The 24,276-nt window shown below is 36.8% G+C and overlaps 1 long non-coding RNA gene across 1 annotated transcript; it reads right to left on the bottom strand.

Annotated features, from left to right (window-relative positions):
- Positions 1–1,216: 1,216 nt before the first annotated feature.
- Positions 1,217–23,132, bottom strand: LOC138066588 (uncharacterized). Its single transcript, XR_011139903.1, has 4 exons — positions 22,839–23,132; positions 5,756–5,880; positions 5,198–5,231; positions 1,217–1,999 (listed from the first exon to the last, which is right to left on the bottom strand). It is a non-coding gene; the product is annotated as an uncharacterized lncRNA (long non-coding RNA).
- Between the last annotated feature and the right edge of the window lie 1,144 nt (positions 23,133–24,276).

Genomic DNA, 24,276 nt, shown 5'->3' with positions numbered 1-24,276 from the left:
TGTAAGTAAAATATCAAAATGTCTTCATTTTAATTAAAAAGCTTGTTTCTACTGCACTGATATATACCAGTAACTCCTTAAAAATCTCTGAATTTTGGGAACATTAGTGACTAATACCAAAGTTGTCCTCTGTTCTACACAAACTTTTTGTGCCTCACTGTATCTTTGTTGCACAATGAATTTCTTTTCTATACTTTAGTTTGTTAAGATGGTTTGTGTCTCCTTTGTAGCAGTCTCTTGACACCAACTCTTCCGCAAACAGCTTATACACATGAGCAATCCCTACTCCCAGAAAAAAAGGATCGAGATGAAACCTGCCACTATTACAAGCAGTGCTGAATCAGTCTAAAACACGAGAGAGTAATTCCTCTTTTCTTCACAGAGATATCATAGGCTTATTACATTACCAGCTGCAAGGTGTTTCAAAATTCTTAAATGGGAAATGGTGTCAAACTGGGAAACTGGATATGAGAATTCATTCTAATAGCAAAGAACCTTTTTGAGAATTGTTTTGAACTACTTCAATTCAAAATAAAAAAAATCCCATCGGATAGTCACTGTTTGTTTCTCAGTCCTCTAAGCCTTTCCTCTCTGTTGAATCTCTAGCCTGGGACAGCTCAATATTTGAATATTTAAGTCCAGGATAACTGACAGAGAATTAGAATTATTTGTGACTTTTTCCTAATACATCTCAGATTGCTCGTATGGAACATAGAGTAAAAGGGTCTGCTTTTTTAGTGGACTCAAAGCAACTGCATATGCAATTTAAAAATGCAACTTTGACTAAATTACTTTTACATGCTCGTTCACAAATTTAGAAGTCAGTTTGTAAACTGTAAGTGAATAGGACTGGCCACTTACAGTTGCATTTATTCACATTGTACCTAAATCACTGAAATCACTGTGCATTCAAGCTAAGACTTCTTTCAGATCTAACCATTTTAGAATATAGATCTTAAAAATTATAAGCTTAAAGAACTAGGGAGTCAATATCTATTTAAGGCTATCCACCAGGAGCCTGTCGGGAGAAATAACTGCTATGTCTAGAAAAGCAATTTTGTATTTTAAATTGATCATACTGAAGGTCATGTTGCTTTTAGCTTCTCTAGCGTGAAGAAAATCTTTTTAACAAATAAGCACAGTTAACAAAGAAAGACAATTTGCTGTCAGTTTACAAAAGTAAAGTAAAAAAATTTTAAATTGGCGTATCAGTCTAGGGAGTATATTCATTTTTATTATGGAAAATCTGGCCACCAGAAAAGTAGGTAGATTAGATTAGCCTCTACATCTTTTTTCATAGTGTTGCAAACTGACAAGTTTTTAAATGTTAACACATAAAACTGAAAATAGTGAGTTTATTTCACTGCAATCTACTGCGTATCAATAACGATAGTATAAAATAAATAAAATTAGGGAGGATGAAAGATATGCTGGAATGTGATCCAAAATCTACCATAGCTTGTTCCCTAGCTTGGTATGTCCAAGGGAAGTTATCTTCATGGGGCTCTAGGCATTGTACTTCTTTTTCTCAAACACACTTGTGAGCTCTGAAGGAAAAGTGTGAGGCCCTAAAGTTAGTAGGACTAAGCTTGTGGCTGTCTGTTTATTAGGGTAAGTCAGGCCCCAGCTGAAATACTCTTTATTTCTGTTCAAATTCATGGAAACTTGACTGAGCTTCAATAACCAATTCAAATAGGGGTAAAATGGCTTGCCCTCTGACTTGTAGCTGAGTCGAGTGATAAAAGGAAGGATGTCTGATTATGAATGATTTACAGCCTTATTCACAGTAAAAAGACCACTAAATAAATTGATCTTTTCCAGGAATATTTTCGAAAGTTTTTTACCAGCAACAAAATTAATGAAAATAAAGGTATTTCCATTCTTGTTTTTTAAGAGGATTATACCTGTAAAACATATATCTTTTGCGTCAGAGAAGTTTTTCTTCATCAGGTACATTCAGGCGTGTGGGCTTAGTAAGCTCTGGATTATCAAAAGTATCCTGAAAAAGAAAAAAAAACCTCAGCCCCCAAACCCACAGGTAGTGCAAAATGAGTGTAAGCTGGTCTTTGAGAACACACAATGAGAATATAATGGAGAAGAAAGTAAGCTGGTGATACTGTTGACAGTAGAGGGTGGGGAATCTCTGAACTAGCACTAACCCGGCGGGTATGTCTGTGTAGCAAAACGGCATGCAAACACAACTATTCTGCCTGCAGAACTGAGCTGGCTCATTCGGGGCCCATTCAGGTGTCTCTGGATTTACAACATGGTTAATCCATAACCCAGACAATCCATTAGCAATTAATTGAGAGGTAACTATAGCTGATCCTGCTTTACAACAAGGGGATATATAACCCCTATAAGTTTCCCAGCGCCGTTTCCTATAATTTTTTGAGGCAGCATTTCATGTGTTGGCTGTATTCTGACTGCCAGAATGTATAGAAGCCAGGGGTTCCTAAGGCAATCTCAGCATGGGCCTCTACTCTTCTAACAAATTAAAGCTATTTTTGATGTCTTTATTAAAGCTGGATAGAGCTTTCGTTCCAAGAAATCACATCATATTTTCATTGTTTTTCCTAACACTTTCTAGATTTAAACGTTGATAAACGTAACTGGCCATAAAAGCACCTATCCCTACTGACTTGCTCCCATTCATGTCTTTTATCACCTTCTTGATTTCTTCAGATGATGTGGTTTGGCAAAAATGTTTAGGGCAAAGTCAAAGCCTGTTCTGATTACTACAATTTCATCTACACCTAATTTAAGAAATTTGGCTTCTGATATCTACCAAGTATATCAAAGAAATCAGATTTTGCTAGTTTGTCAACCCTAGCAAGCTAGTGTTGCTTATGAGAGTAAAGCAGAGACATTTTCCCAAAGTAGCACAGTAATTCTATAAATTATTTGGGCTTTGTTTCTCTTGATAGATAATAAGTAGCCGATCTTACTATTTACAGATCTGTTTCTTAACAGATTGGTTAGAACACTGCACAGCTTGGATACCATTTGCAAAGTCTGTATGTCTAAAGTCACATTGTGAGGTGGTTACAGTACAAGAAAAAGACTGGTACAGATCAGCTTTCATGTTAATTAGTGTTAGTTTTTATAATGTCTTAGGGTAAAAACCAGATTATTATATTTTTCACTTAAGGCCTTACTCTGTCCCTGCTTGTTTTCTCTTAATATTTTTTTATTCGGTATTGTGATATTAGTTGGCCTCCCATGACTGATTTCAGTATATTAGCAGGAATTATTTACTAACTTTAAGACTGTCATTATCCTTTAAATGATTAGAATATGGTGACTCATCTTATAAATTGCTAAGTAGACTGAGAGATTTTGCAAGTCTAGAGTACAGGTAGGCTTCAACAAATGTTAATGCAAATGTTAATGCACTTATCACCCTATATCAGAAGATACTCAACATTATGCAAGATCATATTCATTTTCTTTCTGTTTGCAGGGAGGCATGTTCAGGAGATTTCCTGATCCAGGTCGACTGAAAGAGGAAAATGAAAGTTGCTGGATGCCCGGTGTTTTGAACAGTGTGAATCTTAGGTGTGGGGGCTCAGGTGTGGTTAAGGACACAAACAAGACAGCTTGCTTGTAACAAGGGCAGCAGCAGAGTTAGGAAGAAAACACAGCACCTCCTGCCTCAGAGACATTTCTGTCTCACAAACTTAACGTTTCCTACAGTGCAAGGAAACTGTGGTAAGTCTTGAGCAACAGAGAAGTCTCAGCAATAAGAAAGATGGGAAAGAGGCTGGCTTGATTCATGTGTACTGCTAGAGAGAAGCTGGATAGGAAAGTTTTCTCCATCCAGAAGGGATGGAGGCAGTTAGGTGAAATGACATCTTGTTATTGGTAGGAAGCTGTAAGGTTTTAGCAGTTTCCTAGACGTTTTAAGTTCTCTCGCTTCCTAGCAATAAAAACACAAGACATCATCACTGTTATTCTCTCAGTCCTTCCTTCTTAATATACAGGGAATTAACGTCAACAGCCTACTAACTCATTCCCTTTAATGGAGAAAGATTCTCCTCTCCTGAAATCTTCAGGTCACCATTGCTTTTGAGCTGAAGCAGATCCCCCATTCTAGGAAATCCTTCTTTATCTATGGAATTATATAAAAGCAGAAACTCCTTGCTTCTCCCCCAGCTGTGTGTTCCCCACAGCTGCTTACAGCCTTTTATAACCTCATCCCCCAGTTCACTAGGCTCCAGGTTGACTAGGTAAATTTTTTCATGTTTTTACTGATGACAGTGAGTTTATTCATCAGAGATACTTTCTAGTGGTTACGATAATTACTATGTTCTGTTCAGTGCTTTGGTTGACATATTTTTGCCTTTTTACATTTTTATTATAAAACACACGTTTTTTCGTTTAATTTCCTTTAGAAAAGAAGATACATTGAGTTTAGGTGACAAGTTAAAAAAAGGCATCCTTTGAATCCTACCAGAAACACTGCTATGGGGCTCCTATTATTCTGTTGCAGTGAAACTGTTAAAGAGTTTTCCTATTTAGTAATAAAGGGAAAGAACTGCTGTTATCCTTTGTCTGCTTACTTCTTCGCAGCAATGCAGACTCGCAGTGAAATCTTTTTTTACTGGCCAGTTAAGCTGGTTCTACAGGTGATTTTTATTGCTAGATTTGCCAACAGCAGCCAGATCATTCCTGTGAATATGATACAGGATATGTACAGCCTTTTCACAACTGCCTCAGCGAGAATCCATCATGGGAAAGCATAGCACCTTCACCATCTTGACCTGAGTATTATAAATGTTTTTCTCAGCATCCAGACAGATCTCTTGATCAGAGTGAGACTAGAGTGCTGCTTCAGTCCTGTTTACATCCTACTCTGTTTAGCACTTTTTAGAGGGGTACAACCACCGATACCACTCATATTTCCCCACAGATACTGTCTCAAGAACTTGAGCACGTGAGCAGGAGGAGGACAGTTCACAGTTCCCCTTACATATTCGGAAGAGACTCAGACCAAGAATTAAACTCTTTTAAAATAAAAAAGAAAGTATTCTCAATTCCTCAGCTGAAGCTTAGAAATGATGATTATACATATGCATTGCTTAAATTCTGCTACAAAGTATTCCATGGTATCTTTGAACTTTTAACTTTTGTAAGAAAGGAAGGCTTTCCTATCTCTACAAACATATATTTTTAAATTAAAGTCATATTTACTCACAGTTGAGGTTGAATCTCTTAAGAAACACTTCATCCTGCAAAATTCAAAGGTATAAAAATAAGAAATTAAGAGAAAAAAGGCCTATGCATTCCTTTCTGCCTCCATATTGGCTACAGTGCTATTAATAGTGAGCTGTAATATTTCACAAAGCTTAATATTTCCGCTCCCCCCCAGAAACCAAAAGGGAATGTAAACCTCAAGTTTGAACTTCCACTGTGACGTAGAAAACTTCGGTAACGGTCTGCTATGTTTCTAACATGTGGCGTCAACTGATCAACACATCAGCCTTCCATATATTGGCAAAGACATTTTCCCTTAATTCTGTCGAGGTTTTCTGTTTCAGCTGAAGTTGTTACAACTGTTATTTTGGCGAGCGACCTCCGGAACCGAAAGGCTGAATCTTTATAACTTCTGCGGGAGCGCCAGCCTCCGCGGGCCAGGGCTGCCGCAAACTCGGAACTTCTGTGGGCTGAACGCGGTCATAGACACATACACGTTGTTCGGCAGGAAAAGAAAATGAGTGACAAATAAATGAAGAATTTCTTCTGGGGCTCTTACCATGGTTTATGGGTGATCAGCTTTTATGTACGTTCTTACAGTGTCAGCTAGGCAATGATTACAAAATCCGCAGCAGTGTTTGGATCTCTTATCTTTCCGATCCAAATTTCAAATGCCTCTCCCACCTGTGGCAGAGAAGGTTAGGGCATTATTTTGCTCATTGTAGGGAAGATATCATGAAACATTTTAATTTGGTATAAAAATTCCTACTGAATTATGCATCTATTCAATAGTTACCGTTAACAAACATATCAGGAGACCTTTCTAAAGTCTTAGTCTCTATCTCAGTAGCAGGAGATAGCATTCAGTAGCTCTTCTGTATTGGAGTTTTTGGCCTTGTCATAAAAGGGAACAAGCTGCACAGGAATTTTAGATAGCACTTAGAAGCAGTGAAAGCTGGTATTTTTCCTCTTAGAGTAGGAAATTGTCTCTCCAAGCTTCTAGGGTATTAGGAAAGTCTGTTTTGTTTTGTTTTGTTTTTCTTTGTAGTAATGGATAAGCCAGGGCAGATTTGTCACTGATATCTGTGGGTTCAGTCTGACTGAGCAGAGAAAATGCAACAAAGAAAAAATGTGTTGGTGCAGGAGAGAGCTCAAAGTAATTTAGATTTTTTATTTTATTCTTTCACAAAATAGGCAAAGAAAGTGAAAATTATCAAAAGGAATACTCCTTGGACATCTATTATTCTCTCTGTATCAATTAATTTTTCCTCACATCACCATGAATAATTCAAATAGACATCTTATTTTATATTCCATACTTTGTCTTTTTGCTATTTCAATGCAATTTTTAATAAGTGAGATTTAAAGCTTAGGTTGAAGAGTGAGAAAAGGGTATTGGTTTAACTATGGCTATCTGATGAACATAATAGAAAAATTCCCATTTCGACTTCCTCATAAAAATCACTAAAGTTAACTTTCCATTAGAAAAACTTTATGCACATAAATGGAGGACTGAATGCATACTGAAGCTGATAGAAATACTCTAATTAACTTCATCAAGTTCTATCAAATAATTACCTAGGTGAAATACACATGTCTTTAATCAATTATGATTTTGATTTCTCTTTTTTTTCCCTGAACTTTAACACAACATAAGCTTTACTGTTTGTAGTCGCAGAACTAATATGTAAGGCTGCAGTGCTCATTTTCATTCTGTAGCTAATTGGTCTTGGAATGTTTGTTTACATATGTATGAATTATTTAGCCAGACCGTAACCATGACGATATTATAGAATAAATAGGACATAAGACTGTTTACTCAGGAAGAGTCAACATTATGAATATTATCAGGGTATTTGCAATTCTCAGATCTGGACTAAATTGTACTTATTAACATTGTTTCTTACATTAAGAACTATCAGAGCTGAACTTTGTTACCGGTCAATACTAGTTGCTCAGAAATCTCTCGGCTCTTCAGATAGAGCTGAAGAGGTTCTACAGGATCCTTTTTTCGCCTATCTATATCTTAGATATGGTTGGCTATCCTATCTGTTGGATCTCTTGAGTGGCAGCCTGAGAGAGCAGAATTACATCTGGAGTTACTGTTTTACTGTACGGCCATAGGGATATTGCTTCATCTTTGCTTCTGTTTTCATTTGTTTATCTATTGTCTGTCTTAGATAACTGGAGCATCCTCCACCACCTGTATATTTAGTGTATGGCAGGTTGGTCTTAAATAAATAGTCGGTAAGAATAAATCGGTGGGTTTTGTTGCCGTATATTAAGAGACTCTAGGAAGAGAGGATAATAGAAAGGGTAATAACAAAGATCTTCAGTTTGCTCACATTTCAGTCTGAGTTTATGGTGATTTAAGAGAACTAAAAGGAGGTTAATTTTTTCTTTGTTCTTTTCCTGTTACACATTTGTCTATCAATATTCTCATCCACATAATTGTCATGACACGTATTAAAGGTTAAACTTGACAGTTATCGTGTAAATTATATGCCTTTACACTCTAAAATGTATTTCTTTATTTAATCCTTCTGCTGGGGAGAATAGTCACTGGGGAACTGGGTTGACTTGCTTCTTCCTTTCAGATTCTTCTTAGGCTTTGTATTTAAGCCCCCAGAGAAATTTTATCACGCAGAGCAGCCAGGGCTGATTTTTCAGTACCCGAGACCTCAGTGTGAAGCACTTCATATTTGATATGAAAATACTTGATTACATTGCAACCATACTATCTGAAATTGTTTGGAGTTCAAATCAGAGGAGTCAGATGTTCAGAACTTTGACTCTCTTCAGTCAATACAGAGATTGCAACAGGGCTATAAAATGAGCTATGGTGACAATTTGGGGACAGAGCAGACGACGCTGTACCATCACTTGTGGCATGCATTTCAGGTGAGTCAGATCAGGGTGAAGATGCTACCATGCACTGGCAACTTCTACCAGGTGGAACAGGTTATTGATAACCTTTACTGCTGGATAAAACCTAAAAGAATCCAGAGACCGTCAGTATTATGTTGGGGAAGGGGGCACAGAGAAAGGATTCTCTGACAAGCCTAAGACTGCATTTTGATATGTTTTCCTGCTTCTTTCACAGCTACGCTTTGTACAGAACATTACTTTTCCTTTCTCTTTCTTACTACTGTTAGAACAACAGCAATGGCCACAAAATTACTAGTATCTTAAAAAATCTACATCAAACTGGCCAATATTAATGTCAGCCAAACTGCGGTTTCCAAATCTGCATATATTTGCATGTCCTCCCTCGGGATATAGGAAGGTCAAAAACTACACTCTTAAAATACACTCCCCAAATATCACAGACAGAAAACTCAGCAAATACAAATAAAAAAATACTTGACCTAAAATAAGAAAAAGGAGATAATTTCTATGGACCATTAAAAAATATTGAGCTTCAAAAACAGACTAACTATTTTCTGTCACAATTGTATGTTAATTTTTACTTAGTAATGCTTTTAATACAATTAGAGCTTAGGCCGAATCTAACTGAATACGAAAGGAAGTGGTGGGGGCAAAGGGTGCGGTGGTCATCACTGCCTCGCATGAACAAGACGATATGACAGGGAAATTAGTACCTTGTAATTTTGTGCCACCCTTTGGGTAGCATATCTGCTTTCACAATTCAAGGTGCCACTGGTCCCTAACTCTGTCAAGAACTGAGATCTTTTGGGGAAAACACATGCGAATCTTTAATTAGATGGAGCTTCCCTGTGTTCTGAGGGGAGCCTCACTGAATATGGACAAAGTACGTCTACAGCCTGGGAGAATATGCTTTCAAAAGCAAAGGACGTTTGTCCGTTTAGGGGAGCTATTTGTAAGCTGCCTTTGCAGCCCTAAGAAACCTGTGTCAATATTGTCCCTGCAGCATCCTCAGCCTTCCTTAGTGTCATGGCTTGAATCTCTCTCTCTATTTTTTTTTTTTTAATGTGGACAGTTATGGAGAAGTTTATGGTAGGCAAGATTAAAAATCACCAATTTCTACAGATTTCATTGATCTGTAATAATCTATGTTCAGACAGTCCTATGAAATTGAATTTATATTGAGCCTGGGGGGAAAAAAAGGCAAATATTTCCATATTTTGAATATCTAAGATAGCTCAGTTCTTGATTGAGTTTCCCCTGCTATGTTTTATTTAAGTTCCCCCAAAGATTTTGGCAATTATTTGAGGAGTTGGCTCTGTACATCACCACATCAGCTATGACTGTCCCAAGCACTTTCACTAGCAGCCCCAGGATAAATTCTCTAGGGCAACTGAGTTTCTCCTACACCTTCGTATCTTTGAAATTAATTTCCTTTACAATTTTGACAGATCATAAGTTTTGCTAGCCTCAGAAGGCAAAGAAAAAAGCATTTATTTAGGTGAACGTTTTTGGTTCTGCAGTTTCATCTGGAGATGGAAACCTAGCCCAGACTCTACATGCAGTCTTTGCAAAGTACAAGGATTTTACTGTCCTTTCACAAAACAGTGAGTGTAATCTTAACAGAGGAACTGAAGTAACAGACAAAGGACATAGGCAGTAAAGGAAGAAAGCACAATAGCTCAGAAGAGAGACTGAAGATGCAGTCTGATATGTAACATCCTCTGCCACCAAATGCATAACGGACAGAAAAATCGAGAATGAATGTTGCCAGTTGATGAAAGTAGCAGTGAACAGACTAGATCCTCTTTTTGCATCAATTTACCCCTATCACATCAGTGAAAGATAATATATTCAGTTTGGAAGAAAACAGAAGTCTTACAGCATTCATTAAAATTTAGTATTAATTGAAATAATTTGTTCAAATGTTGCTTTCGGTGTGAAGCACATTTTGTAGTAGATGATATAATTAAATTATCCAGATTCTTGGAAATAAAAGCATTTGTGCTCAACAGATGACATTTTTAGTTTAAGTCTTTCAATTTTACACAATAGCGAACAGCAGCAAATGCAACAATAACATTCTTCTAAGATATGGGAGGTATGGCAGCAATGATAATATTGTGCCTCAGTGACCATTCACCTACATCAGCAAATGTCAGCTGGAAATCTAAAGGATACTGAAACAATTTTCATACTCACAGAAATGCAAATGACAAAGCTGAATATCCTTACATGTATCCAAATGTGCATTATATGATCACACGGATTCTTGACAAGTCAGAACAGTAACATTAAACCAACTGTTAGGAAATTCAGTCCGAAAACAGAAAATGAATTATTCAACACAATCTGAAAGACGTTTTCTCTGACGGGTGACACTCATTTCAGCTGCATTATGCAAAGAATTTTAGTTTGGCGTGCAAAAAATGTGATTTTTCTTTTGTTCAGCTGTCAAACAAACAAAATAAATAATAAATTCAGGTTGATTTGAAGCTATTAGAACATTTTTATTTCTTCTCACCAAGTTTAAAATCCAGAAAATGAAAGAGAACCCAATTCTTCCAGACTGAAGAAATCTTTTTTTGAATCCCCAAAAGCTGACGTGTCTTAGAACTGTTGAGTCTAACAGTTTGCCATTTCCAAAGCATTTCAGTTTTCAAGTACACTGATAATCGTCAAGGAAATGAAGGATTAGATTCCTAGTGATATTACTGACTGTGCTTCTCTTCCTATCAGAAAGCCCAGGAAGGGGGAGAGATGGTGATGAGATCCTTTCTCTACCTGAGAGGACTTGAACCTGTGTTATTCTCCTTCTTGAATAGTGCTTCTGCAATGTGGGACAGATTACTCTGGGTAGATCCTCTTCTGTCTCTCCAAATGGAGATGTTCCACTTTGTATTAAGGCTTCACGTGTGAGCCTAGATGTTTCACCCCTTTGCCGGCCACCAACCACCATATTTTCTCTGTATCTCTCTTTTTCTAAATGGGCCACTCAGCAAAATTAGCAACCAGTTAATGTTTCTGTTAGCGTAGATATCTCCAGTATCTGAATTTTAAGCAAAGTATCTTACCTTCACTTTTCCAGATATCATTTGACAAATGCCATTTAGCAAGCTAAGCTCGTCTGGATAATGTGAAAAAAACAAGTTTGGTTTTACTTCAAGAAGTAAACGTAAATATCAACGTTGTGACATTTTCCTTCCTTCTTTCAAACACAGTTACTACAGTAACCTATAAAAGTTTATGGAAAGTGTTTTAATGTTCAATTTTAAGGATAATGAAGTTAAATGCTATATGTTGTGAACCTGGAAGAATTTCAGACATACGCTTTACTAAAGAAATCATCATCTGAAAATACTTCATACAACTGAATGCTGTATGTAAGTGAAAAACAGGTAAGAAACAAGGATTTCACCTACTGATTTTAGTAAAATGTGTGTAAAAAGTAGATGTATTATCCAAGCTGAAACCAGAAGAAGTCAGTACCTGACAGTTTATAAGCCTTCAGTTTATAATTTAACTTTATGAAGAAAAGATCTGTTAAGGAACATAAGCACTAATTAGTAAGTAGCTACACTAGAACTGACTATGTGTTCCCTTAAAATTGGCAACAGCATCTCTAGCTTTGAGAAACAATAGATCCTTTATCAATGGTCCATCTTTGCAGAAGAAATAAAATTGCAGCTGCCTGTTTCAGTCCGCTTTTTTACTGCTTCGTTAAGGATATACCTTGCTATTGCTCTCATTTAACACTAAAATTGATACTGTCATGAATGGAAACAGACCTGGATCTTAAGATTTCTATCGTCTGAGAATTCACAAACTATAGTTATATCCCAGGCAATTCAATCATAATTTCATTCAGTAGGGAACTGAAAAAAGTACACTAGCAATTAAATGATATGTAAGAACTGAAGTGCCCTGGTTAATTAAGGTGCTTAAGCACTCTGTGTTCAGAAGTGGTAATCCTACTGAGGAACCTACATCCCTTGTGGCTTGAACAAGACACAGTGTAGATTTTTTTGAGTGTGTAAAGCTGATTAAGGTCCTTTGAGTACACTCCTAACTACTTTTATTTACTTAAAATCAGGACCTAGTCTTCCAAGTCATTTAGGCTCTGTCAAGGCTTACTTGTATTCTGCCAGGTACCTGTGATTATCCAGTTCAGGGGATGTGATGGAGCATGCCATGGTTCTGTCTGGCCTATGCCAGGGCTTTCTTTCTTGGGAGCAAGAGTAGGAATATGGGAAAGAAGGTGTCACTTACACACTCACCCTGCTATTCCTTCAGGATGCAGCCAGGGCACATTCCCAGACTGGAAACTACTCCTGTAGGCATAGTTTATATTTAAGCCTCTTTCACTTTTCCTTAAAAGTATTTGGTAAGCACACATACATATTGACACAATGATCAGCAGCTTCAACAGCCCAAATGGTTTCCAGTAGCAAAAGGCATAACCCCAACATGAGTTCTATAGATGGAAACAGTGCTTCCTTTTCAGGAACATTCCTCCTATTTTTGGAAGCTCTTTCCTAAGATTGAGGATTTGCTGTGGAGAGGCAAAACCAGAGACTTAAGCCTCCCAGCCAAAGTTCTTAACTGACACTAACTTAGCCCTTAGCACATTTAAACTACATAAATTTCTATGACCTCCCAAGCTTTGCTTCTGGTTCAGTAGCAGGTACTGAGGGAGTCCTCAGTAACAGAGTTCTCTGGGAGATGTGAACCCAAAATGCAATCTGAAGACGCAGAAGTTCTGTGTGATTGATCCCAGACCCCAGTGAATCCCATGATAGCCACCTGGACGGAAACCACTGCTCATTCTGTGGGAACACAACCCCTCTTTACTCCCTAAAAGAACAATACAGCGGAAACTCTGCAAGGAGCATACCATGGAATTTCCATTTCCCCATGCAGGATTTTCCTATAGAGAACTAATTTGGACAGTTAGTGGTTTCTTAGCTGAGCTTTAACATAGGTTCAAAAGCATATGAATGCTCTTATGTGTGGAATAGCAGGCTACTGGAGGATATGAAATATTTCCTCTTTGGAGGCATTTACTAAAGCCTCTGTAGGACTTCCATGAATCTATGAAAGCCAAGTCCTCTGAAAATTTTCATGCTCATATATATAGATGTTTTAAAAAGGGAGTCATGGAATTCCATACCTCATATACATTAATTTTCCATCTAACAGAATAACTTTGGACATCTTGTACTTCAGTGAAAACCACCTCTGTAAGCAGAGTGTGACTGAACGAGAACTAGCATAATGGAAAGTTTCATTTCCAAAATATAATAATCTTGCAGGAGTAGTGAAGGAAGTGAACATTCCTGGCACTTATGGTACACTCATTTATGTTTTCCCTTTATGCTGCTGTTTGAACAAAAGAAATCTACCATAGCATTTAAACTGGATTAAAATGTCTCTTTTGTTTCTGCTTTTGAAACTTCTACAGAATAAATTATATTTTAATATTGCTTTTGTAAATGTTTATGATGAATAATGCTATGCATGGCTCTAGTCCAACTCCTACTTAAGTCAGTGGAAAGATTTTTTGATGGTGATGGGAGCTGGGTCAGGCAATCAATATATCTTGCTGTTTAGATACATTAGTGTACAAAAGTGTTAATGCTCTATAAATTTGTAAAGATATTATTACTATCTGAATATCCAGTATAGATCATCTAAGACAAGTAGTTTTATGCACAGTGGAATTAATGATGCCTAATTTTCTATGATTTGTATTTGAGGGCGAATTTCCACATTGATTCTGTTATGCCTAGTAATGGCTGCATGCACACTGCAGCCTTTACTGCCGTGGGGGCATTGACTGGGTCTCCATCCTCTCGCTGGTCACTTATTTTCAAGAGATTTGTAGAAAATGAATGCAGATACATCCTCTAGCTCTCTTTTGAATTCAGATAAAAGTTGCCAAGAGGTTTACCAGGGACTGGCATGTAGGTAACACAAAAGCTTACAAATGCTATAGTTACAAGCCACTTTCCAGGGGAATCCAGGCTAAAAGTAAAGGAATGCACAGGCTGGACTTTGTAGCATCAGACTTTGATAATATGCTAAAGGAACAGTTAATAAGAAACCACAAAGATTTAAAAGGAGTAAGAAGTAATCTGAGTTTTAATAAACAACACAGAAAGCTCAGTTATCCCTTTAAGCACAACTATGCATTACTACATAACCTCACAACTTCCGGGGCGTGCGAGAGGCATCCTGTTCCAGTGACACCCAATGCCTCCTGGAGCTTTCCCACGTACAAGCCGCATCTGAAATATTTATGATACTGCTACATGCCTCTGGGAGCAGGTGACTCTCCCAAGAAGTAAGACTGGCTTTGTGAGCCAGAGCAGAAGGAGAATATACCTTGGCTTGGTTCTTCCCTGTGCCCTCTGGCAAACGAAATAGGGGATGGTCTTATTTCATTCCTGGGGAATGCACTCCCTAAGATCAAATGAGCCAGAAGATGGAAAGGAAGAATTCACAGTGACAGACTTTGTGCTCTTCCTTCTTTCTTTCCGTCCTCCAGATCTACATCTTCAAAAAGGCTCTATTATCTAATATTGCTAAAATAATAGTAAGCGTATTGAGCCAAAGTGATCACTACAATTGACTTTGGTTAAGTTATTCTGGGAGCAATTTGATCTCTTTTTTTTTTTTTAATAAATTGCATTAATACTTAGCAATTGAGAATGGATTATAACCTATTCCATACATTTAACAGTCTTCGTACCTACATATTTCCTCATTATGGAGCAGAGTAAATAACGGTGAAATTTAGGTGGAAATTTAGGTATTTTAGGTGGAATTGGTAGTAGTACTCAAGGCAAGGTGTCCTAGTGCTTTTCATTACGAGTATCCACTTTCAGTTGCTTATTTCAACAGTCTGAACTGAAAATGTCTGCACTTCTGTTAATTTCTATTCAAAAGAAATTTAAATGACAAATTAAAGGACCAAGAAAAAAGAAAACTTCACAAATGTCAGTCATCTACCTCTTCTCAAAAAATCAATGTACTGTAAAGTGCTACCACCTCCATGAGAGTATTTTGAAAGGCAGCAAAAACAGTCCTGGAATAAGACAGGTGAATGTACCGATCTGAGGAATATGAAGGTCGAACTGGTTGAATTGTAAACCTTTAAGATCATCCTTTGTACATGCCCAGTAGAGTTTGTTGAGGGCTTACTGATAAACGACTCAACACTTCCCATTTGTACTTACCTGACTAAGCTCTTCAACTAACTGGCATTAATTTTGTGTGCACCACGCTTCACGTCACTTCTGTTTCGCTAATTTGTGCACCTCATTTTTGATACAGCTTTACTTCCGTAAGGAAGTAATCCATTCTGTCATTTACAGCGAGAGATTGATGGTGGATGAAGTAAAAGGTTCAGAAAGAAAACTAATATTTTGTTTTATTTTTCTGTACCAAAGCAGGACCTGCACAAGCTTTACTTTGCCAGAAGCTTTTGGGCACTGTAGAACAAGACTGATTCATAACATATGCTCAGGGAGGTCAAATTTACTTTAATCATGGCATTTTTTCATTTTTCTACTTTTATATTCTTTTTAGAGCGTTTTGATTTGAAATCAAATGTATCTGATTCCTTTGTGATCTACTACTTCAGTTAATATAACATACAATTTACCTGTGACTAATGCAATGTTTGATGAATTACCATTCTCTAAAGGATGTTAGAATGTGTGATGCTCTTGGAAAGAACCTCTCTGCATATTGTTGGCTGCTCAGGAAGATAAATTTTTAAAAACTGTAAGTATATCAGCATTTTTATGGCACATGTTTTGTTGGACATAAAAAGTAACGTAGAATTTTACATGCTAAATATGGTGATTTGTTGTTCATCTACGTAATGTGTCATCCTATGAAACTGCTCACATATTTTTGTGACTGTATATCCATTTCTCTTTAGATTGTCCTCTCAAATTAATTTGTTGTATGTTGTTTCCACAACATGAATGCCTAAATAGTCTGAAATTAATTCTGCATCCGCTGTCGTGTGGGTGGGATCCAAAAATCTCTTCCAAATTTGGCTATACTTCTCTCAGCACCTGTTTCACAAGTTCTTAGCAACTGCTCTCCTCCTGGGAGTATTAACATTTATTTCAGTGGGAATAACATCCGGTGTCTTATCTGCTGGTATTCTCATACAATATGAACCGCTATCCTATTAGAAGAAAAAAATAGTATGTATTTCCTTCATCAAAATAAATGGTCAGGATATACTGGCCCACAGATCCTCCTTCCCTTAATGCTATGGCTATTCCTATTAATCAGAGTTCATAACTGTGAGTAAAGTCAGCAGAATGCAAAACCTTACACTTCCCGCTGTGGTCTTGGGGACTCTCGCCTGGTGAAAACAACGTGACGTAGGGAAAGGGTATGCAGCGTATGGATTTCATAGTATATATGCATTATGCAATCCTCAACATTGTTTTTTGTACCGTAGCATGCAACTGACTTGGGAAAAGGTTATGGGGCTGACAGCAAATTTGTACACAGTCTGACTCTGACACTGTGGAGGTCACTGTAGCTCTGGTCTCCATTGCAGTGCTTCATTTGCTATTACTTGGTCAGGCTGTTGACATTTATCCAGTATACTGAGTATACTCTAAGTATAGAGAGGAGCAGGGTTTGATGCTTAGCAATTCATTGCATGAATGCAGTATTGGAGGGCAATTAGGGCACAGGGCTGCATATATAAATGTCTGCATTTGGCTGTTGTGATCACTTATGTGATTAGAACAATTTTATGTGGAAATTATCAGCTGGATGTCTGTCTTCTGCATATGAAACGCTTACAGTGCAGAGGGGGCTTGCAAATTATGCCTTCCAGTTTTTTACTACTGTTTTACAATACATGTATATTACATCCCTAGACAGGCCATGATCTATGACACTTCTGAGGTTTAAGTTTTGAGATTCTTTAGGTTCTCAGAGCAGAATATAAATTGTTAGCGTAAATGAGAAACGGGAACAGAAAATTTAAACTTTGCTAGTACATACTGGATCATCATTGAACAGACTGTCAGCGACTGTTATTTAAAAGCAAACCTGCTCTAACAGTTACCACAATCCTGCAATTGTTTCCTATCATTTCTATTATTAATGAAGATAAACAATGTAGCATTTTTATTTATAATTGTAAAGCACTTTTTACGAAGAAGGTCAGAATAGTGATCCCTTTTGATTAATCAAGAAACTGAGCAATCAAGAAAAAACAATGATTTTCTCAATGTTACCAGGTAGGTAATATAGGTATTACCTGGTGCCACTGCAGGGCACACAGGAGCGAAGATGAAACAGGTACCTGTGTTCATCTTGCTTTACAGCCCAGTGAAATATTGAAAGTTGAAACTAAGGAGCAAAGAAGCAGCATGTGCACTACCTCCTTCTGCCCCTCCCACCTCAGGAAGAAAATGAGGAAAAAACGTTCTATACTTGCATTTTAAAGGCATAGTCTAGTCCTTGACATAAGGTCTGAATTGGAAATACTTTCCTGAAGCTAATATTAGCTTTTTCAAGAATACTTAGTTTACTTTTTCTTTTTTATTCATTCCCATCTTTAAAAATTCCAAATTCTTAATTTTGAATGTATAATCATTATTTAGTATTAACACTCTTCTGTGTTTGAAGAGCAAGTAATGTGAATTTTAAATGACAGTGGCAGATAACTACATTAGCTAGGCAGAGTAATTATAAGAGATGGTCCCCATTTTGCTGGATAGCACGTGCTGATTTGTATTCAGTAATATGGATTGGATTTATATTGCTGTATTAGAAATAAAACATGTGAGGTTGGCTTCAGTTTTTCCCGGACTTCCCATCTGATCCAGAGAGCTACAGATTTGCTGGTAAAAATATAAAGTAAGTGTTCATTATGAACAAGGAAAAATAACTCTGAAGGTGGATGACTGGATACTTGGGAGTTATTCATCTTTTATTTTAAAGACACTGAGGATAGTACCATCTGTATCTTTAACTATGTCCCTGGTAAAAAAATCTGATTTTTTTCCCCACAATTATGAATCTAAGATGGGCACAAATTTATTTATTTGTTATATCCTAATTTGTTGTAGGTTCGCATTACCTTAGCTGTTGTAGTTCAGCTCTGAGTCAGAAGAAATGAGGAGTGCAAAGACACTGTTTTCAAGTCTTTCCCAGGAAAACTAAATAGAAGTTTTGCCATAGTAAGAAATTCAGGATTTGACCTTGTGAGCAGATTTCTTTTCAAAAAGGTTCCCAGAAGCCTCACAGAAAAAGGAAACAAAGCTAAAAATGGGACAAGGTCAACTGGATTTAGAAATGACTGTAACAAACTTAATATAGTTTTGTTATTTTTGTTTCAACTAAAGTTCACAGAATTTTTATTAAGAATCTAACCTAGATATTTAGACAGGAATCAGAGAGAACAACTTGTTAATGACTGCCCAGTGGGAAGGTTATATTCATAACTGCTGTCAGCTTAATACTGACCGATGGTGACGCATATTATTATTGCTTTAAATATTCAAAGACTGAGAAGTCTCCATCTACCAACACCACAAAATATTAGAAAGCAAGAGACTTAGAGAACATCTTTTGAGTGTTTTTCTCATTATTCATTGCTTGGAAATGCGTGCATGTTATATGTACACATACAAACTCAGAGACCATATCTTTTATCAGAATCAGCTACAGTTCTTTTCTATTATAGAGGCTTTACAACCAATGTGAGTAGGAGAAAGATCGGGTCTAACTGAATCATGATACAAATGCAAACAGTGCATATTTTCAAAACTGAAATACATAATTTCAAAGCAATAGATACAGGTAATTCATCTCTATGAAAAAGGAAGATGTTCTTTTTACTTTAAATACTCTTCCTCTAGAGTAAAGTTCTTGTATTGCAGATGTAGCAAATACCTGCATACTCGTTCTTTGGAAAATGGCCTCCTGAGGGGGAACTCCCCCCTCCCCAAAATCTCAGCTAAATATAAAATGCAAAACTCAGCCAAGGGCAACCATATCCCTTCCAAACTGCTTTTAACAGTAACAAACTACTAAATCCTTTTACAATAGAATTAAAGTGTAACTGACAGCTGAAGAAAAGTACACCTGATATTTAGAGATAAACATGTATCACTGTCACGCTCATAAACAGATGTGCTAGAACAGATCTAACCTTCAGCCTGAATTCAGAACGCCATGGTGCACAATGAAATGAAGTTTATTCATTTTGTTCTTAGTCATTTAGCAGCCTGGCTAAGCTAGGAGCTGCCTGTAAGGCTTTCTGAAAAACAGGAGCTAAAGAGTAATTTAGTAACATTCTAATCACAGAAGTGCTATAATAAGCTGCATACTTTGTCAATAATCCTAATGCCTTTGAAAGGACAGGTCATATATAGAACTTCTCAGTGGGATGACTCTTATTCTTAAAATCATGAACCTGTTAAATATCTTACCAAATTATGGTCTTTATTATAAAATTAGGGAAAGTTTTTGATCCTAATTGCTTAAAATTCCAGTAACGTGCAAAGACGATCAAGAAGAGATGGGCTATTTTCTCCATTTTGCAGAAAAGAAACTTGGATGAAAGAAGGATGAGGGTCCTGCCCAAGGCCGGATATGGAATCCTCGGCAAAGCCCTGAACTCCTAAGTTCCATCTGAGTGCTTCAACCTCAAAGCTGCACTTTTTATCTGCCTTTTAGTTTCATTGAAAAAGCCATTTAAAAACTAAATCAAGGTAATGACAGGTGACTGAAGGATAATCTTCAGGTAATTTGAGAACAGAGGATTTTCCTGCTGTCCACCTTAAAAGTGCATGGGTAAATGAAACAATTAGAACTGGGGACAAAGATAAGCTAAAAGCTAAACATAATAAGACACTGTTTTCAGCGTTTCAAAAGAACTAAATACAACACATCAGCAGCTTCAAAATCCTTTTAAACAAGTGCACTCAGAAACAACTAACTAGCAAACAAAGCTATTGTGAAGATGACAGTGTAGTCAGTGAACTTTTGGCATGTCAACTCTACGAAATGTAGGCCTCTAGAAATATTCCTCAAATTTGAGTAAAGAGAAAAGAGACAAATTTAATAAAAGATTCTTTGGATAGCGTAAGATAATTTGTTGCTTTTTACAAAGTTTGACAGATGAGAATCTCCCTAAAAAGAGAGTATGTTCCTCATATACTGTTGAAAGGATTTGATTCTTGCCAAATTTTAAAAGATCAAGGGCAATAAAGTGATCAGAATCTCTAAGACCAACGATATTATTTTATCACATTTTTTTATATTTAGGTAAACTTTTATTTTGCTTAAACAGCACAGAATTATCTATCATGGGATAGCTATTCTACATCCTATCACATATCATAATTTCTAGGTGATTAAGCTCATTTTATTGGATATATAAAAGATTATTCTTGTCTAAAATAGTGGCTCAAATATTACATGAAAATGACAATGTTCCTTTAAAAATTAAAAGTCTTTTTACAGTAACTACTGATTTCATACAAATATGCACTGTATGTACCAGAAAAACTACTTTGACCCCAGTAATAACAAATGTTATGAAAAATAGGTGGGTAGTCATGTCTCATTATCTCTGGGGAATGTCAGAGCAGAATCAACAAACTTTCAGTGAGCAAACTGTTAGGCTGTTTCCTTTCTCATATCTTTCTGAAGGTCTATTTTGTACCTGTCTATTTTGTACCTCCAATAAGAAATCTTCAGAGTTTATGTAGGATTATAAAAGTGCTAGTTTAGAATATCAATTATTAAAAAGGATAAGGAATCAAGGTGGACTGATTTTCTAATTTGATAAAGATTGCTGTGCCCACAAAATACATCACAAAGTAGCAAATTGCAGTAACAAACTGGAGTCTCTAGGCTTTCATTCAGGAAAGGGATTAAGCACAGACTTAGAGTTAACTTTCCTGAACAGGAGACTTTTAAGGATTAAGATGGGCCTCTGGACATGGGATACAGGATGTTCTGAAGGATGTCTGCTCCTGAATAAAACAGGGCAGAGGCTATGAATCAGTCTCTAACAGTCTCTTTTGTATTGCCAGGCCCACTAATAGAGCACGAACAGCAAAGGTAAAGCAAGAGCTGCAGCTGTCCTAGTCTCAGCTCAGGACCAGTAGGACCTTATTTTTCTGTTTTTGCTCCATACTAGTTCTGAATTTTCACAGAACTCAGAACGGTCTTACTTCCACTGAAGTGTGGAATATATTTGCAGATTTAATACATTTTGATGTAAATTTGAATTATTTCAGCACTTCCATATTTTATTATATCTTTCTTCATAATTGTGCATTTAGTTTAGAGTTGCATGCTCTATTCGATTCCTTGACATGTCTTTTTTTAAGGTTCAGTTTTACATACATTTTGAAATATGAAAAATGTCCTTAAGAATGTTAGTCCAAATTACCATGTTGCATGGATTCCTAAAATAGAAAAGATACCGTGTACACTCCTGTCATTAGAACAGATCTGTTCAGCACGTTGTGTCCTGAAGCAATGGATCTGTTACACAATTTTAAGGGCAATCACTGCAAGAGAAGCATTTGTTAGCTCTTCTCAAGTCTCTGTTCATTTCGTTTCCTGTTTCTTTAGAAAGCCTTTTTTATGATTTCAGGGTTCTCATGAAATCTACCTAGGGATATGATGTGTCAATATAAAATATAAACAAAATACAATGTTGATATGAAATATGACATGCTGATATAAAATACAAACTATGGGCAACATATTTCAGATCTTGACAATTAAATAATAGAAAGGTAGCAATAAATGAAGAAGAAAAAAGGGGGTAAAAGGAATTTAGAGAGCAAATCAAAGCCAATAAAATATGTTTAAAAGGACAATCTTTTTCTCACTGGCATGTATAAATCTAAGCTAAAATAAGCTCACTAGTCACTGTCTTTGCTGGAGATAAACATACAATTTACAATGAATATTTTATCTGACAAATATAACCATTCTTCTGCTTGAGATTTATTTGCAACAGATCACAGTTTCCTCCAAAATTATCTACAACGAGAATGCATTCAACACATTTTTTAATTCACTCATGGATCACAAGCAATTTGCACAAATACCATTTTTAGATATTTAAAATGTGAGCTGATTTGCTTAGCTGAGCAAGCATGATAAATCGCACATTATAAGGGTTATCAGATTAGAGGAGCATGCTAGCAGTTTTTATATAAAATAATCAAAGGTCTAAAATTCTAATTCTATGACCTTAAACTCGCACCTCTGAAATTCAGCAAATATGAATGTTGATAAATTTACGTTGCTGATAGTTTAACACAGAAAATGTGTGCAGGACTTTTTTTTTTCTTTAACAAGTATGATCAAATATCTATGGAGGTTTTTGCAACAATATGCTGCCAAGCTTTCAGTTGCTACATAATGTACTCTATTGCATGATCACTGTATAAGGCACAAGCTGGAAGTTATTTATGGAGAAAAAACCCACAACAAAATAGAAAAGAAAAATAGAACATAGAGATGATACAAACAACTCGATGGGTTTTGTGTAATACTTTTAGAAACAGAAAACAAACTAAATTCTTTAGATACTCTGTTTTGCTAAATCTACAAATAAATTACAGATAGAGGAAATTCAACTTAAGTGAAAAGTTGCTTCAGACCTTGAATCACCAACAAAGTTAAGTATGTAATTAATGTGAAATATGTATGCATTTCTGTGGAATGTAAGGACTGACCTGAAAGAAAAATGTAGAAGAAAATCTGTGGCAAAAGGTCAAATTTTTCACGAAAGATTGTCATTCCTGGAGGAGTTTTGATCACGGCTCAGTTGTATGCAAAAAATATTTTCCCCTTATTGTAAAAGTGCTGAAGAGTGGAGAGATACATATAGTGCCTAGGAGACATAGAGACTTCTAAGCATTGTTCAGAGCACCTACATTTGACTCCAGCTTTGATTCTCTAATACTGTTTCATGCCTGGTTTAAGCTGATCCAAAACTGCGCTGCTCTGGAAAGGACAGTCCAGTCTTCCCTCTCTCCCTCCCACCCACAACTGCTCATTCCTGCCCCCTCCCTCGCATGAGCTCTAGTGACAGTGTAGTCACTGGGTGAGCAGATCAGCTCACTGATGTTACTGAAAACTGGTAATGTCTTAACATTAAACTGATTTACTTGGGTGAAAGAAGGGAAGCAGCAGAAATAAGGTGAAAGCTAGACCCCCTTTTCAGCACCGGGCTGGTCTTAGATCAGCTTAAATTAACCATGAAATTGAATCTTTAGTAAGATCCCTAAAAAAGCCTTTGGTTTCTCCCGTTAATAAAAAATGCTGATAATATGAACTTTCTCAGACAACTCCGATTTGGGCCTTTCATTCACTATTCTTGACTAATAATGAGTCAAGGAATATATAGAATATTTTGAATTGCAGTTCTTGATCTTACATTTGTTGAACATAAGTTTCAGAGTCATATACACCTCTTATTTCCTCTGCTATATCCTCTGTTTTCAATAACGTTACCGTGGGGCTGCGTTTTATATCACCAGTAGATATTACTGTCAAGCCTCAGATTGAAATATATTTTCCTTTTTATATCAGAAATCATAGCTCACTACTTCACAGAAAAAGAGATTCCACTTATGATGCTCCCAACAAAACCTCTTAAAAACCTCCTCGTATGCAAGCTCAGAAATAACTTTCCATCCTTATCAAGCATGTTTGTCCTAGACGACCGACAACATCATTTTCTTTAATATCACACAGGCCTATAATGTCACTTAAGCATTTCTAGAGCTGTGCAGTAGTGGTGTGCCTAACTCCTGCAGGTTTTTGCTTCATGGAGTCTCTGTAGTACGGCTTTTCTTTCTATCTTTCAGATCCCTGTTACGCCTCAAAACTCACATTTTCCACCCCCCCCCCCCCCAACGTTGACAAATGGAGTCAGATCCACGCAAAATGCTGCTGCAAAGACAGGTTTCCTCGTTCTCGTCTTCGATAAAGTTATCCCTTCCTGTGCATTACCGCACAGCCTCCCGGTTCTTCGGCACTTGCAATGCGGTGCGCTGCTCCTCCCGTTCAGACTTCTCCCACCAGGTTCAAGCTTGCTCATCTCTTCAGCTCAGTTTTAAGATCTTTCCTCCATTTCCTGGCACACTAGAGTTTTAGCATCTATCGTCC

This window comes from Struthio camelus, chromosome 3, assembly GCF_040807025.1.
Source record: "Struthio camelus isolate bStrCam1 chromosome 3, bStrCam1.hap1, whole genome shotgun sequence".
Taxonomy (NCBI): Eukaryota; Metazoa; Chordata; class Aves; order Struthioniformes; family Struthionidae; genus Struthio; species Struthio camelus.
The sequence above is the reverse complement of the archived record's forward strand: the minus strand, read 5'-3'. Positions and strand labels throughout refer to the sequence as shown.